Source organism: Heterodontus francisci, chromosome 1, assembly GCF_036365525.1.
Source record: "Heterodontus francisci isolate sHetFra1 chromosome 1, sHetFra1.hap1, whole genome shotgun sequence".
In the NCBI taxonomy this organism is placed as follows: domain Eukaryota; kingdom Metazoa; phylum Chordata; class Chondrichthyes; order Heterodontiformes; family Heterodontidae; genus Heterodontus; species Heterodontus francisci.
This window is the reverse complement of record NC_090371.1, coordinates 183,169,505-183,193,794: the sequence shown is the minus strand read 5'-3', so window position 1 is coordinate 183,193,794 and position 24,290 is coordinate 183,169,505.

Sequence of the window (24,290 nt, the reverse complement as noted above, 5' to 3'; positions counted from 1 at the left end):
GGCTTTATTCCAGGAGGGTGGAAAAGAGGAGAGACTTTGGCAAGGATTTTACTGAAAGCAAGCAAGTCCCGCCACTGGGACTGAGAGTAGGTGGTGTGGCCGTATAGGCGGGAGGCAGAATTGCCATCGCGATATTCTCAGGCCCAGCCAATTAATGGCTGGCAGGTTGGGGGGAGTCGGCCAGCTAGGCTGCACGGGCAGGGGGATGTTCTGGCTCCTGAAATGAAGGAACCATCTTTAAAAGGTAACCAGCAGGATTTCTACATGCAGCAGCTCTGGAGGGAGCAGTGAGAGCGCCCTGGCGACTGCACCAATTGTTGACATGGCCTGAGGAAGATCAAGGGTTACTCCAAGATTCAATGATGTCTCCCTGGAGATACTCCTCAGGCTAGAAAAGCCCTCAGGATGGCAGGAGGAGACTGGCTCACCAAACCAAGCAGGCCTGGATGGAGAAAGCAGAAGAGGTCAGCAGCCGTGGGCTTGTCCCATGTACCTGGCTGCAAGAGGGCCAATGATCGGATGCATTCTCGCAAGGTGAGGGCAGTGCATAATATTAAGCTTACAGCCTTTAATGTGACTGAAGATGAATATGAGATTTAAGAAGGGAGTGCCCACCCAGTTAATAGAGATGCCCAGGCATCAGCATTGGCTAACAGATGCATGTTAGTCTCTCTGTGCAGGGCTCTGGTCAGGCAGAGGTGACTCCTACACAGCCAGTGCTGATTGGCTGCATGCAGGACACTTGCTTGTGGCCCCATGATGGACAGTCAGGCTGGAACCAACATAGGAGTCATGCCTCTCTTTGATGAGTGAGTAACAATGAGAATTTCTGTGCTTTCAGGAGAAGAGAGCTCATAACACAAGGGAAAGATCAAGAACCAGAGGTGGCATGCCTTACATGGTCATCCAAATGCCTATGGAGGAAGAGGTGTTGGAGCTGGTTGGAATGGAGGCAGGAAAGGCAATCGTGGATGGTGAGATGGGTGTGGAGCTATAAGAGAGTGAGTAGCCTCATGTATGTGCACAAGAGACCCTCTGGCAAGCTCAAAGCATTGTCCCCATGGGGTGGATTTAAAGGGCCCCCCAGAGACAGTCTAGGTGGTGTTGGTGGAGCCCATAGAAGTGCAACAGGAGGCAGGAGACGGAGGGCCTGTTGCCTTCCCATCAAACCGCAATTGAGTCAGGGGCGGGATAGGCCGATGACGGCCTTCCTGCCCAGAGGCCAAATGAGGCAGGTAAAAAGACAATTATCAGTCACCGAAGCACCTCTTCACCCCACCACTGACATTATCCATGTGCAGAGAATGGAGGAATCCATCTAGGCCATGAATGAAACCATGGCTTCCTCCATCGGTAGACTGGCGACCGTCACAGAGAGCCACATCCAGCAAGCCATCCAGTGGATGCTAGAGACATGCACGGAACTGCATGCCATTCCCAGAATCAAACAGGGACACAGTGAAAAATATTGGGAAGAGGACAAGTAATGTTAAAAAGACAAGGCTTAAGGCTTTGTGCCTTAACACACGGAGCATTCGCAATAAAGTGGATGAATTAACCGTGCAAATAGATGTAAACAGGTATGATATAGTCGGGCTTATGGAGACATGGCTGCAAGGTGACAGGGATGGGAAATGAACATCCAGAGATATTCAGTATTTAGGAAGGACAGACAAAAAGCAAAAGGTGGTGGAGTTGCATTGCTGGTTAAAGAGGAAATTAATGCAATAGTGAGGAAAGATATTAGCTCTGACGATGTGGAATCTGTATGGGTAGAGCTGAGAAATACTAAGGGGCAAAAAACGTTAGTGGGAGTTGTATATAGACCCCCAAACTGTCGTGGTGATGTTGGGAATGGCATTAAACAGGAAATTAGAGATGCATGCGATAAAGGAACATCTGTAATTATGGGTGACTTTGATTTGCATATGGATTGGGCAAACCAAATTAGTTACAATACCATAGAGGAGGAATTCTTGGAGTATATACGGGATGGTTTTCTGGACCAATACATTGAGGAACCAACTAGAGAACAGGCCATCCTAGACTGGGTATTGTGTAATGAGAGAGGAATAATTTGACAATCTAGTGGTGCGAGACCATTTGGGGACGAGCGACCACAATATGATAGAATTCTTCATCAAGATGGAGAGTGACGTAGTTGATTCTGAGACAAGGGTCCTGAATCTTAGTAAAGGAAACTATGAAGGTATGTGGCGCGAGTTGGCCATGACGGATTGGGAAACGTTACTTAAAGGGATGACAGTGGATAGGCAATGGCAAACATTTAAAGAGCGCATGGATGAACTGCAACAATTGTTTATCCCTGTCTGGTGCAAAAGTAAAACGGGAAAAGTAGCCAAACCATGGCTTACAAGGGAAATTAAAGATAGCATTAGATCCAAGGAAAAGGCATATAAATTTGCCAGGGGAAACAACAGACCTGAGGATTGGGAGCAGTTTAGAATTCAGCAAAGGAGGACCAAGGGATTGATTAAGAAGGGGAAAATAGAGTACGAGAGCAAGATTGCAGGGAACATAAAAACTGACTGTAAAAGTTTCTATCGGTACGTGAAGAGAAAAAGATTGGTGAAGACAATTGTAGGTCCCTTACAGTCAGAAACAGGGGAATTTATTATGGGGAACAAAGAAATGGCTGACCAACTAAATGCATACTTTGGTTCTGTCTTCACAAAGGAGGACACCAATATCATACCAGAAATGTTGGGGAGCACTGGGCTTAGTGAGAGGGAGGAACTGAATGAAATCAGTATTAGTAGAGAAATGGTGTTGGGGAAATTGATGGGATTGAAGGCCGATAAATCCCCAGGGCCTGATGGTATGCATCCCAGAGTACTGAAGGAAGTGGCCCTAGAAATAATGGATGCATAGGTGGTCAGCTTCCAAGATTCTATAGACTCTGGAACAGTTCCTACAGATTGGAGGGTAGCTAATGTAACCCCACTATTTAAAAAGGGAGGTAGAGAGAAAGCAGGGAATTATAGACCAGTCAGCCTGACGTTGGTAGTAAATTCTAGAGTCCATTATCAAAGATTTTATAGCAGAGCACTTGGAGAACAGTGGTAGAATCGGTCAGAGTCAACATGGATTTACGAAAGGGAAATCATACTTGACAAATCTACGAGAATTCTTCGAGGATTTAACTAGTAGAGTTGATGAGGAGGAGCCAGTGGATGTGGTTTATTTGGACTTTCAGAAGGCTTTCAACAAAGTCCATTATAAGAGAGTAAGAGAGTAGCATGTAAAATTAAAGCGCATGGGATTGGGGGTAGTGTATTGCGATGGATAGAAAATTGGTTGGCAGACAGGAAACAAAGAGTAGGGATAAATGGGTCTTTTTCCGAATGGCAGGCAGTGACTAGTGGGGTACCGCAGGGATCGGTGCGAGGATCCCAGCTATTCACAATATACATTAATGATTTAGATGAGGGAACTAAATGTAATATCTCCAAATTTGCAGATGATACAAAATTGGGTGGGAGGGGGAGTTGTGAGGAGGATGCAGAGAGGCTTCAGGGTGATTTGGACAAGTTGAGTGAGCGGGCTAATGCATGGCAGATGCGTATAATATGGATAAATGTGAGGTTATCCACTTTGGTAGCAAATACAGGAAGGCAGATTATTATCTGAATGGCTATAAACTGAGAGAGGGGAATATGCAGCGAGACCTGGGTGTTCTCGTACACCAGTCGCTGAAGGTAAGCATGCAGGTGCAATCGGCGGCAAAATAGGTAAATGGTATGTTGGCCTTCATAGTGAGAGGATTTGAGTACAGAAGCAGGGATATCTTGCTGCAATTGTACAGGGCCTTGGTGAGGCCACACCTGGAATATTGTGTGCAGTTTTGGTCTTCTTATCTGAGGAAGGATGTTCTTGCTATAGAGGGTGTGCAGTGAAGGTTTACCAGACTGATTCCTGGGATGGCGGGACTCACATATGAGGAGAGATTGAGCCGGTTAGGATTATATTCACTGGAGTTCAGAAGAGTGAGGGGGGATCTCATAGAAACCTATAAAATTCTAACAAGACTTGACAGGGTAGATGCAGGAAGGATATTCCCGATGGTGGGGGAGTCCAGAACCAGGGGTCATAGTCTAAGGATATGGGGTAAACCTTTCAGGATTGAGATGAGGAGACATTTCTTCACCCAGAGAGTGGTGAGCCTGTGGTATTCACTACCACAGAAAGCAGCTGAGGCCAAAACATTGAATGTTTTCAAAAAGGAGTTAGATATAGCTCTTGGGTCTAAAGGAGCAAAGGGTATGGGGCGAAAGCCAGAACAGGCTACTGAGTTGGATGATCAACCATGATCAGAATGAATGGCGGAGCAGGCTCGAAGGGCCAAATGGCCTACTCCTGCTCCTATTTTCTATGTTTCTATGTTTCTATGCCACATCCATGAGCTCTGTGGAACAATAGCTGGGCAAGTGGGGGTGAGACATCTGGGGTCATGGCCAGGTTCCCAGACTCCTCAGGTAAGTAGGAAGGGCCAAGTATGCCCTGAAAGGGAAGAGGAGTGGCTGTCTGCAACATCAGTGGGCTCTTCTCTGGACGTTCCTGGATGGCAGGTCCTCCTCCACTCTGACAGTGATACCAATGCATTACGAAGCCGCAGAGACAGAGGAGGAAGCCCTTGATATGCTGGAGCCTTCGAGGTCTCAGGCGATCAGAGGACAACCACCACAGTCATTGAGAGCCACGAAGCAGAAAATTCAGCAGCCTGCCTCCATCTCAGCCGACAGCACGGGGAAGCACCACTAAGGAGCACTCGTAAGCACGGGAGAAAGTCTACCTAACTGCATTTAGGATTCATGGCTTCATATTTTGAATTTAGGTGTCACCTTACTGTAGATGTGTCTTCAAGCAATTCCAAAATTGTGCACCATTGAAAGAATCCTTTACTTTTTTTGAACAATTACTGGGCCATTAACAGCTTGCTGCCTCCTGCAAAGGTGTGATGGGAAGGACCACACCGGACGAGGTGAACGCATTTCCCGTGTTGTTGCTCATGTGATGACGGGTCGAGAGAAATGGTAAGGGAAAATCAAAGAAATGGCAACAGGTCTGCAGAAGGTAAGGAATTATTGGATTGACTGGCTGTGTAAGTAAGGCTGCGAGGTTTGCTGGCATCACTAGTGTGGCGGGGGGGGGGGGGGGGGGGGTGGGAACCAGAGCAGTAGGGCAGCAGGTGAAATAACTGAGGGGGAACTAGTAAATAGGGCCAGTAAGACTAAGAGGAAGAGCAGGCAGGGAGATGCACAGAGAGACTGGTGGTCTGAAGTACATTTGTTTCAATGCGAGAAGTATAACAGGTAAGGCAGATGAACTTAGAGCTTGGATTAATAATTGGAACTATGATGTTGTTGCTATTACAGAGACTTGGTTGAGGGAAGGACAGGATTGGCAGCTAAATGTTCCAGGATCTAGAAGCTTCAGGCGGGATAGAGGGGGATGTAAAAGGTGAGGGGGAGTTGCATTACTGGTTAAGGAGAATATCACAGCTGTACTGCGGGAGGACACCTTGGAGGGATCATGCAGCGAGGCAATATGGGTGGGGCTCAGGAATAGGAAGGGTGCAGTCACGATGTTGGGGGTTTACTACAGACCTCCCAACAGCCAGCGGGAGGTAGAGGAGCAGATATGCAGACACATTTTGGAAAGATGTAAAGGTAACAGGGTTGTAGTGGTGGGTGATTTTAACTTCCCCTATATTGACTGGGACTCACTTAGAGCTAGGGGCTTGGATGGGGCAGAATTTGTAAGGAGCATCCAGGAGAGCTTCTTGAAACAATATGTAGATAGTCCAACTAGGGAAGGGGCCGTACTGGACCTGGTATTGGGGAATGAGCCTGGCCAAGTGGTCGAAGTCTCAGTAGGGGAGCATTTCGGGAACAGTGACCATAATTCCATAAGTTTTAAGGTACTTGTGGATAAGGATAAGAGTAGTCCTTGGGTGAAGGTGCCAAATTGGGGGAAGGCTAATATTAACAATATTAGGCAGGAACTGAAGAATTTAGATTGGGGGCGGCTGTTTGAGGGTAAATCAACATCTGACATGTGGGAGTCTTTCAAACGTCAGTTGATTAGAATCCAGGACCGGCATGTTCCTGTGAGGAAGAAGGATAAGTTTGGCAAGTTTCGGGAACCTTGGATAACGAGGGATATTGTGAGCCTAGTCAAAAAGAGAAAGGAAGCATTCGTAAGGGCCAGAAAGCTGGGAACAGACGAAGCCCTTGAGGAATATAAAGAAAGTAGGAAGGAACTTAAGCAAGGAGTCAGGAGGGCTAAAAGGGGTCATGAAAAGTCATTGGCAAACAGCATTAAGGAGAATCCCAAGGCTTTTTATACGTATATAAAGAGCAAGAGGGTAACCAGGGAAAGGGTTGGCCCATTCAAGGACAGAGGAGGGAATCTATGTGTGGAACCAGAGGAAATGTTCGAGGTACTAAATGAATACTTTGTATCAGTATTCACCAAAGAGAAGGACTTGGTGGATGATGAGTCTAGGAAAGGGAGTTTAGATAGTCTGGGTCATGTCGTTATCAAAAAGGAGGAGGTGTTGGGCGTCTTGCAAAGCATTAAGGTAGATAAGTCCCCAGGGCCTGATGGGATGTACCCCAGAATATTGAGGGAGGCAAGGGAGGAAATTGCTGGGGTCTTAACAGAAATCTTTGTATACTCATTGGCTACAGGTGAGGTCCCAGAGGACTGGAGAATAGCCAATGCTGTTCCTTTGTTTAAGAAGGGTAGTAGCAAGGATAATCCAGGAAATTATAAGCCGGTGAGCCTTACGTCAGTGGTAGGGAAATTATTAGAGAGGATTCTTCGGGACAGGACTTACTCCCATTTGGAAACAAATAAACTTATCAGCGAGAGGCAGCATGGTTTTGTGAAGGGGAGGTCATGTCTCACTAACTTGATTGAGTTTTTTGAGGAAGTGACGAAGATGATTGATGAAGGAAGGGCAGTGGATGTTGTCTATATGGACTTCAGTAAAGCCTTTGGCAAGGTCCCTCATGGCAGACTGGTACAAAAGGTGAAGTCACACGGGATCAGAGGTGAGCTGGCAAGATGGATACAGAACTGGCTCTGTCATAGAAGACAGAGGGTAGCAGTGGAAGGGTGCTTTTCTGAATGGAGGGCTGTGACTAGTGGTGTTCCGCAAGGATCAGTGCTGGGACCTTTGCTGTTTGTAGTATATATAAATGATTTGGAGGAAAATGTAGCTGGTCTGATTACTAAGTTTGCGGACGACACAAAGGTTGGTGGAGTTGCGGATACTGATGAGGATTGTCAGAGGATACAGCAGGATATAGATCGGTTGGAGACTTGGGCGAAGAAATGGCAGATGGAGCTTAATCCGGACAAATGTGAGGTAATGCATTTTGGAAGATCGAATACAGGTGGGAAGTATACAGTAAATGGCAGAACCCTTAGGAGTATTGACAGGCAGAGAGATCTGGGCGTACAGGTCCACAGGTCACCGAAAGTGGCAACGCAGGTGGATAAGGTAGTCAAGAAGGCATACGGCATGCTTGCTTTCATTGGTCGGGGCATAGAGTATAAAAATTGGCAAGTCATGCTGCAACTGTACAGAACCTTAGTTAGGCCACACTTAGAATATTGCGTACAATTCTGGTCGGCACTGGCTTTGGAGAGGGTACAGAAGAGCATGGCATACCAGGATGTTGTCTGGTCTGGAGGGCATTAGCTATGAGGAGAGGTTGGAAAAACTTGGATTATTTTCACTGGAACGACGGAGGTGGAGGGGCAACATGATAGAGGTTTACAAAGTTATGAGTGGCATGGACAGAGTGGATAGTCAGAAGCTTTTTCCCAGGGTGGAAGAATCAGTTACTAGGGGACATAGGTTTAAGGTGCGAGGGGTAAAGTTTAGAGGCGATGTGCGAGGCAAGTTCTTTACAGATAGGGTGGAGCTTGCTGTCGGGGGAGGTGGTGGAAGCAAGTACGATAGCGATGTTTAAGAGACATCTTGACAAATACATGAATTGGATGGGAATAGAGGGATACGGTCCCCGGAAGTGCAGAAGGTTTTAGTTTAGACAGGCATCAAGATCGGCGCAGGCTTGGAGGGCCAAATGGCCTGTTCCTGTGCTGTACTATTCTTTGTTCTTTGCTCTTTGTGAGGCTGATGTGAAACGTGCCTGTATTAGTGATTCATGAGCCTCCCTTCCATGTATTTCATTGCACCTTGTCTGCTGTCCCTTGATGTCATTCTGTTGCGCCTGGTCATTATGCCCCTCCATATTGTTATGACCGACCGCTCCCGTCAAAGCCCCCAATCAAAATATACGTTTCTGATTGTGGTGGGAGAGACGCACTGATAATTCAATCGCGTCGCTCCACAGATTGCCTAACATATCATTTAAAACTTTCCAAATTAAAGAAAGACCCAACCAAATTGTACCTTCTATTAACCCCTCTAAATGAGGCTAACCAAACAAGATGTCTTTAAATCAACAAATTAACTCTTTAATTAGATTAACTAAATTCTTAAACACTATGAAGATATAAACAACATTGAAAATAGAAAAAATAGAGTCCTTGCAAATATACAGTCCAATGTTGCTTGAAATCCTCACAGAATGTTTGCTTGAAGTCCTCACAGAATGTTGCTTGAAGTCCTCACAGAATTTTGCTTCCTTTCTCCAGCGAATTTCAACAATTAACGACTTGCAAACTCTTTCAATGGAATCAAGCTGTCTTCAGAGTTTTTTAGGGATAAAAGATTGTCACACTCTAACTTCCCTTTCTTCAATTTAAAGTACCAGAGATCTGTGTTTTGGCTTGACTTTTTTTTAGAATTCTGAGAGATAATAATTAAACATAGTAAAACCCTATTCCTTCAATTTAAATAGTTGAGAGCTCTTTTTCCAGGGGCTGTCATACAGCGGTGGCTTTTGTGTCTATATATCTCTGTGTCAGTGTTAGAACAACCATCTTCAACTAAAAGCCAGTTCAAAACTGAATTGTAACAAATGTATTGCATGAGACTCACTCCCAGTGCTTGTATCTAAGATAACGAGAATGCACCCTTTGAATCTCAGTCTCCAAATGGCTGTTTCTAAGGCAACGAAAATGCACCTTCCCTGAACTCCTGAGGCTTGCTGGTTCTTACTGATCCTGCAAGCCTTAAAGACAAACCGCATATTCCCAGAAAAAAAACTACAGGACCATGACAATATCCTCATCCTCGGAGGAGGCATCTTGCTCCCAGATGTCCTCATTGTTTAAAACTTCTTCCCTGTGTAGCACCAGGTCTTACAGAGCACAGCACACCACCATGATACACAAGACCATTGCTGAGGTATACTGAAGAGCTCCACTGGATCTATCCAGGCATTGGAACTACATATTCAGAAGGTCTATGGCTTGCTCAATAGTCACTTGAATTGTCCCGTGGCAGTTGTTGTACCTCTCCTCTGCAACTGTGCTTGGGTTTCTAACAGATGTTAGTAGCCATGTTTTTAGAGGATAGCCCTCATCAGTCAGCATCCATCCTTAAAGGCATGTGAGGGGCCTGAAAAGGTCAGGCATCTTGGATTGCCTTAGTATGTAGGTGTCATGAAAACTTCTTGGGAACCTCACGCAGACCTGAAGGATCTGCTTGCAGTGGTTACAGGATATTTGTACATTGAGTAAGAGGAAGCCCTTCCTGTTAAGGAAGCCTGCTGCCTGGTCTATGAAAGCCTTAATGGTCATCCTCCACATGGGGGAATCCAGCAATTGCCCCAAATCGTACAGCCCTCTCAGCCTGACTGTCCGGATCAGTGTGAAAACGTACATACTTGCTGGTCCGCTTGAACATGGCGTTGATGACCATCTTGATGCAGCAATGAGCTGCAGACCGTGAGATCCCACCAACATTTCCAGAAGATCCTTGGAATGCTCTTGAGATGACCTTTATTGGGTGCCCACCCCCTTTCCATAGGCGCCAGCTCAGGCGCCATCATGGCACACAGCTATGTGACTGCCTCCCTGGAGAGGCGCAGTCTTTGGCGACATTGCTGCTCTGACATTTGCAGTAAGTTGAGTCTCCGATGGTAGACCCATTCTGGTGGGTTGTGCATCTGCGCACAAGAGGTTGGTTGTGTGCCCCTCTGCATCCTTTCCATCAGTGCCCCTGTCCAGGCTCATGCTCCTGGTGCCCCTCTTGGTGTTGCTGCCCCACTCCCGGTTGCTGCAGCTCTCTCCATCTCTGTTGCTCCTCCTCATTGGAGGTCTCAAAGCCTGACTGAATGAGACCCATCACAAATAGCTTCACTCAATTCTCAGGGCTTCCCATCCCCCTCTTTCTCAGTACATATAAGTGCCAAGTCAGCAAGGACTCTCAACCAGAATGTCTCCGCTGTGCCAGCCAAGTTAGTCTTTGCTCCAGATTACTACTGTTACCCAGTTTCACCCTCTATACCAAGCCACGCTACCTCTTGCAATGGCTGCCGACCGCAGCCAGCATTGACCTTCTGCTGAGCCTCCATTTTGTTATAGCTGGTGAGGCTCTGAAGCTCCGTTGATCCCGTGTGCCCCTCATAAAATGGTATAAACCTGGTAAAAACGCAGTTAATTGCCTGTTTAACAGGCATAATTATCTGCCCGCTGTTTTCCAGTGCGACCTCCTACCGCCAGCCTGGCCGCTTTTGGTAATGTCAACCCACGATGTAAAAATGTCGGGCTTCCCTCCTGACACCTTTCACTGCCATCTTACAAGCCCTCCCGCCTCCCAGTCTATCTCCAATTGGCTGGTAAAATTCCGGCCATCACAGGGGGCGAGGAGGCCCTGTATACATACACTGTGAAAGGAATTGGAGCTGTTATCCATGGAGGTCAGTGCAGGGAGTCTGGCCCCAAGGACCTGACTGCAGGGCTGGAAAAAAGTTCAGTGACCTCACATGGGAGATCAAGGTCATCTTCAAATAACATCTCCTACCCACTGTACCACCAACCTCATGCACCGCTCAATGCTGCGCACCCTCATTACTCACCCATCAGGAATCTCAGGACTTGTGTTTAACATTCATATGCTCCACCTCAGCTTCTCATACTTATCACTGCTGCAAGCCTCACACAGACATCTCACAGCTGCCACATGCTTCCAGCCATTCAGCTATGACAGACACATCACCCAAACACATTGCAACACACTGGTGGAGGTGGTGGTGGCAGTGGTTCCATGGAGCACAAATCTGTTGTCCTCTCTTAGGCTGACAGCATTTGTGCTCCCATGACTGCCATTGTGCCAGTGCCCTTGCCACCCATGCCGAGGTCCTGCAGTCTGAAGCCAGGCCCTCAAAGCCCAGAGCTGCTCGAGGTCATCCTGCAAGGCTATCTGCAGTCTTCCCCAGTGAGAGTCAGCAGCCTTTCACCTGCCGAGCTGCAACCACTGGAGTAGCTCCGTGTAAGAGTACTAGGGCAGGCAAAGTCACCTGCAAGGAAGGCACTAAGGGAAAACAAAAGTGAATAGTTCATTTTTGTATTATTGGAAGTGTTTTTCAATAGAACTGTTATGGAATTTTTTTTGTGTGGTGTCTTTTACATCAAGACTTAGGCCAAGAGGATGCTGTAATAATCTATAGCAGAGAGATGGAAAGGTCATGAATTTTTTTTAATTCATTCATGGGATGTGGGCGCCGCTGGCCAGGCCACCATTTATTGCCAATCCCTAATTGCCCTTGAGAAGGTGGTGGTGAGCTGCCTTCTTGAACCGCTGCAGTTCATGGGAGGTAGGCACACCCACAGTGCTGATAGGAAGGGAGTTCCAGGGTTTTGACCCAGTGACAGTCAAGGAATGGCAATATAGTTCCAAGTCAGGATGGTGTGTGACTTGGAGAGGAGCTTGCAGGTGGTGGTGTTCCCATGTATTTGCTGCCCTTGTCCTTCTAGTTGGTAGAGGTCACAGGTTTTGAAGGTGCTGTCTAAGGAGCCTTGGTGTATTGCGGCAGTGCATCGTGCAGATGGTACACACTGCTGTCATTGTGCGTCGGTGATGGAGGGAATGAATGTTTGTGGACGGGGTACTAATCAAGCGGGCTGCTTTGTCCGGGATGGTGTCGAGCTTCTTGAGTGTTGTCGGAGCTGCACCCATCCAGACAAGTGGAAAGTATTCCATCACACTCCTGACTTGTGCCTTGTAGATGGTGGAGAGGATTTGGGGAATCACGAGGTGAGTTACTCGCCACAGGATTCCTAGCCTCTGACTTGTTCTTGGCGCCATGGTATTTATATGGCTACTCCAGTTCATTTTCTGGTCAATATTAACCCCCAGGATGTTGATAGTGGGGGATTCAGTGATGATAATGCCATTGAATGTCAAGAGGAGATGGTTAGATTCTCTCTTGTTGGAGATAGTCATTGCCTGGTACTTGTGTGGCATGAATGTTGCTTGCCACTCATCAGCCCAAGACCTTGTCCAGGTCTTGCTGCATTTCTACATGGACTGCTTCAGTATCTGAGGAGTTACAAATGGTGCTGAACATTGTGCAATCATCAGCAAACATCCCCACTTCTGACCTTATGATTGAAGGAAGCTCATTGATGAAGCAGCTGAGGATGGTTGGGCCTAGGACACTACCCCAAGGAACTCTTGCTGTGATGTCCTGGAGCTCAGATGATTGACCTCCAACAACCACAACCATCTTCCTTTGTGCTAGGTATGACTCCAGCCAGCGGAGAGTTTTCCCCCTGATTCCCATTGACTTCAGTTTTGCTAGGGGTCCTTGATGCCATACTTGGTCAAATACTGCCTTGATGTCAAGGGCAGTCACTCTCACCTCACCTCTTGAGTTCAGCTCTTTTGTCCATGTTTGAACCAAGGCTGTAATGAGGTCAGGAACTGAGTGGCCCTGGCGGAACCCAAACTGCATGTCACTGAGCAGATTATTGCTAAGCAAGTGCTGCTTGATGGCACTGTTGATGACACCTTCCATCACTTTACTGATGATTGAGAGTAGACTGATGGGGCAGTAATTGGCCGGGTTGGACTTGTCCTGCTTTTTGTGTACAGGACATACCTGGGCAATTTTCCACATTGCTGGGTAGATGCCATTGTTTTAGCTGTACTGAAACAACTTGGCTAGGGGTGTGGCAAGTTCTGGAGCACAGGTCTTCAGTACTATTGCTGGAATATTGTCAGGGCCCATAGTCTTTGCAGTATCCAGTGCCTTCAGTCATTTCTTGATATCATGCAGAGTGAATCGAATTGGCTGAAGTCTGGCATCTGTGATGCTGGGGACTTCAGGAGGAGGCTAAGATGGATAATCAACTCGGCACTTCTGGCTGAAGATTATTTCAAATGCTTCAGCCTTATCTTTCGCACTGATGTGCTAGGCAACATTATGGAGCAACAGTGATGTGGCTATGTTTCCAGGGGAACAGGAGTCTGATGAGCCACTCATGGACAGCCCATTCAGAGTGATTACATCCCGCTGCTTTCTCCGTTCCTCCTCCTCCTTTTCTTGTTCCGCTTCCAGAAGTGTCTTCTGAAATCCTGATGGCATGGGCTGTGCCTCATGATTGACAGGTTGTGGAGGATGCAGCAAACAACCATGAATGTGGAGATAAACTCCAACGGCCAGCTCCTCACTGCATGGTCCAGGCTGTGAAAGCATTATTTAAGAACGCCAATGGTTTGCTCTATGACGTTCTTTGTTGCAGCATGGCTGTCATTGTACAAGTGCTGTCCATGTGTGGTCAGGTGGTGGAGGGGAATCATGAGCCACATATACAGCAGGTAGTCCTGTTCTTTAAGCAGGCACCCTCTGTGTAGTGTTTGATCAATAAGTGTTTGATTGTGTCTGTCTGTTCATTATCTGTGCTCACTGTGTTTGATTGTTTAAGCCTCTGGGTGGAGCTAGAGAGAAGTGAACCTAAGAGCCTGCAGAAGCTTCCAGAAGACTGCTTGAATCTTCCACAGAATACTGGTAGCTCTCAAAACATGTGCTGAAATCTGTAAGACCTTTTAAGTTAAAGTGCTATAAACAAACCAGTTGGTTATTTAACAGAAGTGTGATATCTGCATTGCTCAGAGTTAAATCAAATCAGAGTTAAATCAGATATTAGAAACTAAACCCAGAGTGAAACATAACAAAAAAGTGGCAACAAAAATGAGTCCACAAAATCTAATGTTACCAGTTCCAGAACCCTTTCTTCTGACCCTAGGAAATCCTCCTTTGTGTTGAGAGTGATGGATTTCGGGGTTCAAGACCTACTTGCTTGCTACGGGGATGGACAGCCCAGATATAGCAGCAAACCATAAGAAAGCAATACTCGTACATTGTTTAGGAGCAGAAGGACAGCAAATCTTCAAGCAACTCACAGAAGATACGTTTACGTTTGATGCGGCAGTGAGCGCTCTCGAAAAATACTTCAGGCCAAAAAAAAGCGTGATGATAGAATGATACACATTCTGCCAGAGATCTCAGGGACATGGTGAGTCCATTAAACAATATGTAACAGCATTACAGTAATTGGCATCTACATGTAAATTTGACACACTAACCAACGAATTGATTCATGACTAATTAATTGGAAAGACTTCAATTCAATGAATTAGGGAACATCTTCTGATGAAGGATGATGATTTGACCTTGGAAAATGCTATTACCCTAGCAGTCTAGATCGAATCTGCCATGTTAGATTCGAAGAGGTTACACACACATGCACCCTTAGACTCAAGGATGCAGATACAGCTTGCCCAACCAGCTTCAGTTCAAAGGTTAAGGACAAGAAAACCTCAGCAACCTCATCAAAATGTGCCCAATCATGACCTGCAAAACTAATAAAAACAAGAAATGCTGGAACCACTCAGCAGGTCTGGCAGCATCTGTGAAAAGAGAAGCAGAGTTAACGTTTCGGGCCAGTGACCCTTCTTCGGAACTGACAAATATTAGAAAAGTCACAGGTTATAAGCAAGTGAGGTGGGGGTGGGGCAAGAGATAACAAAGGAGAAGGTGCAGATTGGACCTGGCCACATAGCTGACCAAAAGGTCACGGAGCAAAGGCAAACAATATGTTAATGGTGTGTTGAAAGACAAAGCATTAGTACAGATTAGGTGTTAACCGACTGAATATTGAACAGCAGCAAGTGCAAACCTGAAACAAAAACAGTGGGTAAGCAAACTGAACAAACTAAGATGAAATGAAATAAATGCAAAAAAAAATATTGTAAAAAATATAAAAAAGAAAAAAGAAAAAATAACTAAAAATGAAAGTAAAATGGGGGGCTGTCATGCTCTGAAATTATTGAACTCAATGTTCAGTTCGGCAGGCTGCAGTGTGCCTAATCAGTAAATGAGATGCTGTTCCTCGAGCTTGCGTTGATGTTCACTGGAACACTGCAGCAATCCCAGGACAGAGATGTGAGCATGAGAGCAGGGGGGAGTGTTGAAATGGCAAGCAACCGGAAGCTCAGGGTCCTGCTTGCGGACTGAGCGGAGATGTTCTGCAAAGCAGTCACCCAGTCTGCGCTTGGTCTCCCCAGTGTAGAGGAGACCACATTGTGAGCAGCAAATATAGTATACCACATTGAAAGAAGTACAAGTAAATCGCTGCTTCACCTGAAAGGAGTGTTTGTGGCCTGGGATAGTGAGGCGAGAGGAGGTAAATGGGCAGGTATTACACCTCCTGCGATTGCAGGGGAAGGTGCCATGGGATGGGGATGAGGTGGTGGGGGTAATGGAGGAGTGGACCAGGGCGTCGCGGAGGGAACGATCCCTTCGGAATGCTGACAGGGGAAGGGAGGGGAAGATGCGACTGGTAGTGGCATCATGCTGGAGGTGGCGGAAATGGCGGAGGATGATCCTTTGGATATGGAGGCTGTTGGGGTGGAAAGTGAGGACCTGCAAAACTGTGCCCAATTTGTGGAAATCCTCATCAAGTCACAATGCCATGTCCAGCTTGAGGGAAAAAGTATAACTTATGTTCAAAGTGGAACCATTTTGCAAAGATGTGCAGGTTGTCAAAGGAAAAGACTTCATCTTCTTGAGAGTGAATTACAACATGTATACTCCATCGCGAAAAGTAAAGCATCGGTTCACTTTAAGGAGTGCTCAGTCAAGATCGCAGGCATCTCAGTGTCATTTCTTATTGATGTTGGCGCTGAAGTATGTATTTTGAGTGACAAACTCTACTATCAGTATTTTTCACAATCCTCTCTCACTCCTGTGACAGACACTCTTCAAGCGTATGACAACACTATCGTTCCAGGTTCGGGAATGATCACAGTTCCAGTATGCTACAAAAACATCACCCTAGACAGCGTCACGTTCTATGTAGCTAAAGGCCGAAGCCTTATGGGGATAAATCTTTTAGATAGGTTTGGATTCAAACTTGCTGACCCCACCGGATCACACATTAATGTTGTTGATAAAGCCAACACGGTAGAAAATGGGGATCAGGAGCTAGAACCTGAACAGAATGATTCAGAGTCTGTTTCTGAAAGTGAAAGCATGGAGACCAGCACCAAATAAAGCCCTGATGACAGCATGGTGTTCGGCTTCAAAGAAGAGCAGTGGAAATTGCTAAATCCAGAGGGCAAGAAGCGATATGACCGGGAATTTCTCCTTGGGTTCCAGTTCACAGCAGCTGGTACCCAGAAGCCAGATAGATTGCCAGAAATTAGCAATGTATTAGCTTTTGGGGCGAAAGGGATCAAAGAATATGGGGGAAAGAGGGAACAGGTTACTGAGTTGGGTGATCATCTGTGATCATAATAAATGGTGGAGCAGGCTCGAAGGGCTGAATGGCCTACTCCTGCTCCTATTTTCTCTGTTTTCTATGTTTCTATGTATTTCTTAACAAGATTAACCAGATTAAACCAATTGCAAGACCTTTGGACCCCTCATGAATCCTGTCCCAGGGCCCAGATCTCACACCATCCTATGCAGATTTTGGAAGGCACTATCACAGAAGCAGGAGCAGTGCTAATTGTTGGACCAAGGAGGTCACAGCACGGACAAAGGAGAGAGCCAAGGAAGATTATTGAAAATATAAATGTAAATGATGATATCCAGCTGAAGAAGTCTGAGAATGCATGGAAACCTATATGAAAACATGATGTTGTTTCTGATGACTCTGTCATGCAAAAAACACAGGAATTATTCTGACGAGTGAGAAACATCCTGAACAAGCTCATGCCACAGATGTTTCAACAGTTGATGAAGCAGGTTCTGGACCTGACAATTGATACAGAGGACCGACTGAAGGGAGTAACCTAAGAGACCTTCCTATCTCAAAGACTATTTCCGTACTGAGATAAAACAGACAAGTTGCACGCTAAGGAATAACTTGATGTATATATGTTTGATGTCTAGAATACTTTAATTTTGAAAATAATGTCTTTAGTCAAAAAGGGGGAAAATGTAGTGTTTGATCGATCAGTGTTTGATTGTGTCGGTCTATTCATTATCTGTGTTCACTGTGTTTGATTGCTTAAGCCTCCAGGTGGAGCTAGAGAGAAGACGTGAAACTGGAAGGTGGTGGGGGGTGCATAAAATGGAGTGGGAAGCTCAGAGGGCCCTTCCTGACCCGCTCCCACCTCCACCGTCACTTTACACATGGCGGTGGTGGCGGGAAATGGCCTGCCCGCCCCAGGCTCAACAAGGCCCTTAAGTGGCTACTTAAGGGCCTCCGCCTGCCGGCACGAGGATTTTACTCGTGGCTGGTCGGGCAGCCCAGGTCTGAGAGAAGCCGCCTGACAAAAGCCTGATGCCTGATGGAGGGCCGCCCCCGCTGCCACAACCACCCACAACACCCAACACACTCCCCTTCCCCCCCCACCGTCAACCACCGTTGCCTTGCCGGGGCCCGATCGATCACCCCCGGCGAGGCAACAAAACTTACCTTCGTTCCGGGGTTCCCCGACATCTGCTTCACGAAGCTGGGCTGCAGTCCCAGCAGTTGCCACCGCCACCCAGTGGCGCTACTGGGACTAGATTAGATTAGATTAGAGATACAGCACTGAAACAGGCCCTTCGGCCCACCAAGTCTGTGCCGAACATCAACCACCCATTTATACTAATCCTACACTAATCCCCTATTCCTACCAAACATCCCCACCACTTCCTATATTTCCCTACCACCTACCTATACTAGTGACAATTTATAATGGCCAATTAACCTATCAACCTGCAAGTCTTTTGGCTTGTGGGAGGAAACCGGAGCACCCGGAGAAAACCCACGCACACACAGGGAGAACTTGCAAACTCCACACAGGCAGTACCCGGAATCGAACCCGGGTCCCTGGAGCTGTGAGGCTGCAGTGCTAACCACTGCGCCACTGTGCCGCCCAAGCTGCTGTCCGGCTGATTGGCTAGCAGCTCTATTAGGCGGGACTTCTTGCCTCAAGTGGGTGGAAGTCCCGCCTCAGAACAATTAAAGGCTGGGGAACTGCAAAATGCGGGTCGGATCCCCAGGCCAGGCGGAAGCGGGTTCGCCACCGACTTTTCAGTCGGTGCACAGCTCCTGTCCGCTGAGGGGAAATTCCTGGCCAGAGACTGCAGAAGCTTCCAGAAGACTGCTTGGATCTTCCACAGAATACTGGCAGCTCTCAAGACATATACTGAAATCTTTTTTTTTATTCAGTCATGGGATGTGGGCGTCGCAGGCCAGGCCAGCATTTATTGCCCATCCCTAATTGCCCTTGAACTGAGTGGCTTGCTCGGCCATTTCGAGGGCATGTAAGAGTCAACCACCTTGCTGTGGATCTGGAGTCACATGTAGGCCAGACCAGGTAAGGACAGCAGATTTCCTTCCCTAAAGGACATTCGTGAACCAGATGGGTTTTTACAACAATTGACAATGGTTTCATGATCATTAGACTAGCTTTTAAATTCCAGATTTATTAATTGAATTCAAATTCCACCTTCTGCTGTGGTGGGATTTGAACCCATGTCCCCAGAGCAATACCTGGGTCTCTGGGTTACTAGTCCAGTGACAATACCAGTACGCCACTGCCTCCCTGTAACACTTTTTAAGTTAATGTGCTGTAAATAAACTGGTTGGTTATTTAACACAAGTGTGATATCTGCATTGCTCAGAATTAAATCAGATATTACAAACTAAACCCAGTAACCCAGCATGAAACATAACACTCTGGTTTGCCGTGACAACTCAAAGATGGCAGGAATGGCTGACTGGTGCAGGAAAAAGCGTTGTGGCAGCTGCCAGAATAGTGGATATTCACCAACATGATGCACCATGCATTGACACACATCAACTACATGTTGAGATTCTGGTACTTCTCCCCATTGAGATTTGATGCATGCAGAGCCACATGCATGCAGTTGATGGTTCCCTGCACCATTGGGAGTCCTGCTAATCTGGTAAAACCATGTGCCTGTTCCTCCTACTTCTCTCTGCTTTAAGGGAAGACAATGATGTCCCATCTCCTAGTGTACAGGGCCTCGGATCCCTTCCTGAAGCAGCAATGCATGGCGAATGGTGAGATGTTGGCAATATCACCGGTGCAATCCTGGAAAGATCCTGAGGCATAGAAATTGAGGGCTACAGTTACCTCGATGGCCACTGGCAGTGCTGTCCTTACCCTGCTCTGCAGCTGCAGTTCCGGTTGGAGATGGTGAATCATAGCTGTCTCAGATACTGCTCATGTCTGAGGTGGAAGTAGGAGGACTGCTCTTTGAATATCCAGGTGGGTGTGGTCTTCCTTTGAGGGCCCTCCTCCATTTGCACATAGCTTCTCCTCTTTGCTGTCTGTGCCCAACAACCCTGTCGTGCTGTAACTCAAGAGGGACTGGAATTATAGTTCCCATGAGTGAGAACAAGCTTTCTGCTCAAAGGTCTTTAAAAATGACTTGACTCCTTGCAAAAATCTAGCATGGCTCCCTTCACACTCTAATAACTTGTAAAAGCTCCTCCAACAACACAGTACACAGTCCTTCCACTAACTCTGCAGCAGCAAAAGAAAGTCACAAGTACCTCACCTGAAAGTCCCATGCTGATCCCTTTTAAATAGTTCAAGTTGCATGTGGGGGTCCCTATGCAGCTCAACGTACGTTCAGCTTGGGGTTTAAGAGCGGATGTTAACAGGATCTGTGAAGTCCAAAATGGCAGATTGGGTGCCAAATCAGTTTTAGATGCTGACTGGTGTCATGACCTGCCCATTCCGTATGCTTCCGGCAGACATCTGGAACATCTCCGCTATTGCCCTTCCTCAGATGATGATCAGTGCAGGCTGTGCCTAAAGTCTGAGGTGCGGACCCCAACTAATTTTTTTGATCCCTGGGCTCCTGTAGCACTGAATTTTGTGATCTTAATCTCTTCATTGCACTTTCTTATGTTGTTAAGGGGGTGGGGGAAATTAAAGGTGCAAATCCATATCTTAGCTTTACAGTGCATTGCATGCTAGTGTTCTGACACATCATGCTACCATTTCATTTTCATTGACAGGAAACTCTGCCAAGGGTATCTGTAATTTCCTAATGTGCACCATTGGTAATTGGTGGCCTCAATGGCACAGCAAGATTATTCAGGAAATTGGCTTTTTAATACTGTATGGAATTAGCAATTTATCACTAAAAAATTACAATCAAACTAATTGAATGATTTTATGCAATGTCTTGCTTGACTCAATGTTTCCTTCCGGATTAGCCAAATGCTAACTCAGTCGATGAGTCAAAGAGACTGAAGGTGATCTGTAGCATTAACAATGTAATTCATAATGTCAAGTCCATTTTGAACAAAATTACACCTATCAAAAAGTGCAATTGGTTCTCTAACTTAATATAATAATAATGCCAAGTATTAGCATTTCAAACATAAATTAAAGTGTGTGAGAGATTGATGTTTTTTACATTTTGAAGGCAAGTACAAGAAAAAAGTCATCGATAGTGGATCTCCTTATATTAAGATCTGTCTGTTAAAGAGTCTCTTTATAGTGAATTTCCTTCTATAAATGTTCTGTTCGGTATAGTGAATCTCCTTGCATGTTACTTAAATAGTCCTTTAAAATTGCTGTTACAACCTAATCGTTTTAAGAAATACACTTTCAACATAAAATACACCAACAGATGTAGCTCTGATTCTCTCATTAGCCTGGCTGCCATTTACCTTCAGGGGAGAATGTGATACCATGGCAGATCTTAACCTCACTTCCACTCCTGTCTGTTATCATTTGACAGTTGAAATATATCTTTCTAATTCATGAAGATGGGGTGGATAACCGCTATCAATTTCCTTCACTAATAGCTGAGATATGTTTCTCTGTACAACAAAATGGCATCTAATGTGCATACGAATATTGTTATGCTAATATTGCTGCTGCATTTACAACACAAGCTATGTTTTGTGGTGGAGCACAAACACTGCTTTTAACTAGACAGTGAAAATAATTGCAAGAGTAAACATAGGTGTTTATCATTGTGCAGACCAAGACTATTATCTCCACATACTTCAGTAACTTTAGTCCCGAATACTCTCTGTCTGTTACATCACAATGGCCTCCATGTAGCAGGGAAGGGTTTTATTTTCCCAGCCTCCCTAACTTTAGCTGTTAACTACTTATGGTAATTTTTTCTGCAAAGACAATACATACAAGAGAATTTTGAAGAGCAAACATAACAGAACACTGTATTGCTAGATACAATTAGGTCACATGTCTGTGGGCCTGCTCTGTTGTTTTAACTATGGTTGACTAGCAGACTTCAGGGTCATTTTAACTTTGAGTGATAGTGTAATATGGGCAATATGAGTTCAGCCGCCCATTATACATCTCTCTCGATTTTCATTTCCATTGAAGTCATTAAATTCATTTCAAAATGCTCACCTTCACATCTGTCTATGGCTTTGCACAAAACTATTGTCCCGCAACCCCAGACAGACCACTTCTACCTCCTTCCTAAAATCCACAAACAGGACTGTCCCGGCAGACCCATTGTGTCAGCCTGTTCCTGCCCCACTGAACTTATTTCTTCCTATCTTGACTCTATCTTTTCTCCCCTAGTCCAGTCTCTTCCCACCTACATCCGTGCCTCTTGTCAAAATGATGTAGGGCTTCAGAAGAGACACGGTTTCCTGGCCCTAACTGCCTCCTCTTCGCTATGAATATCCAATCTCTCTACATCTCCATCCCCCACCAGGATGGTTTGAGGGCTCTCCACTTCTTCCTTGAACAGAGGCCCAACCAGTCCCCATCCACCACCACCCTCCTCCACCTGGCTGAACTTGTTCTCACATTGAACAACTTCTTCAACTCCACTCACTTCCTTCAAGTAAAAGGTGTTGCTATGGGTCCTAGTTATGCCTGTCTTTTTGTGGGATATGTCGAACATTCCTTGTTCTAGTTCTACTCATGCCCCCTCCCCCACCTCTTTTTCCGGTACACTGTTGACTGTATCGGTGCCATTTCCTGCTCCCGCCCAGCACTGGAAACTTTATCAACTTTGCTTCCACTTTCCATCTTCCTCTCACCTTTACATGGTCCATATCCGACACTTCCCTTCCCTTTCTTGACTTCTCTGTATCCGTTTCTGGTGATAGGCTGTCCACTAATATCCATTATAAGCCCACCGACTCCCACAGCTACCTCGACTACACTTCTTCACACCCTGCCTCCTGTAAGGACTCCATTCCATTCTCCCAGTTTCTCCGTCTCCGATGCATCTGCTCTGATGATGCAACCTTCCACAACAGCGCCTCTGAGATGTCTTCCTCTTTCCTCAACCGAGGATTCCCCTCCACTATGGTTGACAGGGCCCTCAACCGTGTCCGACCCATTTCCCGCACCTTTACCCTCACACTTTCCCCTCCCTCCCAGAACTGCGACAGAGATCCCCTTGACCTCACTTTCCACCCCACTAACCTCCACATCCAGAGGATCATCCTCTGCCATTTCCGCCACCTCCAGCATGATGCCACCACCAAACGCAACTTCCCCTCCCTTCCCCTGTCAGCATTTCGAAGGGATCGTTCCCTTGGCGACACCCTGGTCCACTCCTCCATTACCCCCAACACCTCATCCCCTTCCCTCGGCACCTTCCCATGCAATCGCAGGAGGTGTAATACTTGCCCATTTACCTCCTCTCTCCTCACTATCCAAGGCCCCAAACACTCCTTTCAGGTGAAGCAGCGATTTACTTGTACTTCTTTCAATTTAGTATACTGTATTCGTTGCTCACAGTGCGGTCTCCTCTACACTGGGGAGACCAAACGCAGATTGGGTGACCGCTTTGCTGAACACCTTTGCTCAGTCAAAAGCATGACTCTGAGTTTCTGGTGCTTGCCATTTCAACACTCCCCCCTTGCTCTCATGCCAACATTTCTGTCTTTGGTCTGCTGCAGTGTTCCACTGAACATCAACGCAAGCTCAAGGAGCAGCAGCTGATCTTTCGATTCGGCACTCTACAGCCTTGCAGACCGAACATTGAGTTCAATAACTTCAGAGCATGACAGGCCTTTTTTTAATATTTTATTTTTGAACCCTGTGTCTGCTTTTCATGTAGTCAGAGCTGCTCATTATTCCACTATTAACACTCTCTCTGGACTAATGCTTTGTCTTTCATCACAAGCATTTACACACTCTTTGCCTTTGTCCCAGGACAGCTTTGTTATTTAATCTCCCTCTGCCCTATTAAACACCTTCTTCTTTGTTCTCTCCCCTACCCCTCCCCATCACTTGCTTAAAACCTAATTATTTTCTAACCTTTGCCAGACCTGAAACGTTAACTTTGCTTCTCTGTCCACTGATGCTGTCAGACCTGCTGAGTATTTCCAGCATTTTTGTTTTGTTTCTACTTCATTGTATTCCCCTATTTACGTGACTTCACTCCCCTTATTGCTTTCACTACTTCACTGTCACTGTCGACTGTTCATTCACTCCCCTGGCGTTCCTCTCTAAACAATTTTACTCCCTACCCCCCTGTCATTACCACCACTTTTCTCACTTTCAAATCCTCTCAAAGATTTTGCCTTCAGCTGTATGTTCTCTCCCTTTCTCTCCCCCTTCTCCATCCTGCTCAGTGCCCATTTTTTGTTCTCTGTCCAGTAAAATGCTCTTAAAATGAGCATCATAAAAACCAGGTTTTACTTGTCTTCGCGTTCGGCTATTGTGGTTTGGAGTTGGAATAAGAAATAACTAATATTTATTGAATTAGAGCACCTGGAGGAGATCTGTGAATGAGGAGCTGCTGATTTATAAAAAGTGCCTTTATATGCTTCAATTTGAAAATTATTTTTACTTGTGATATATTTGGGTGGCACTAACAGACAAGATGAATGCTAAACATGGCGAGTTCAAGGAA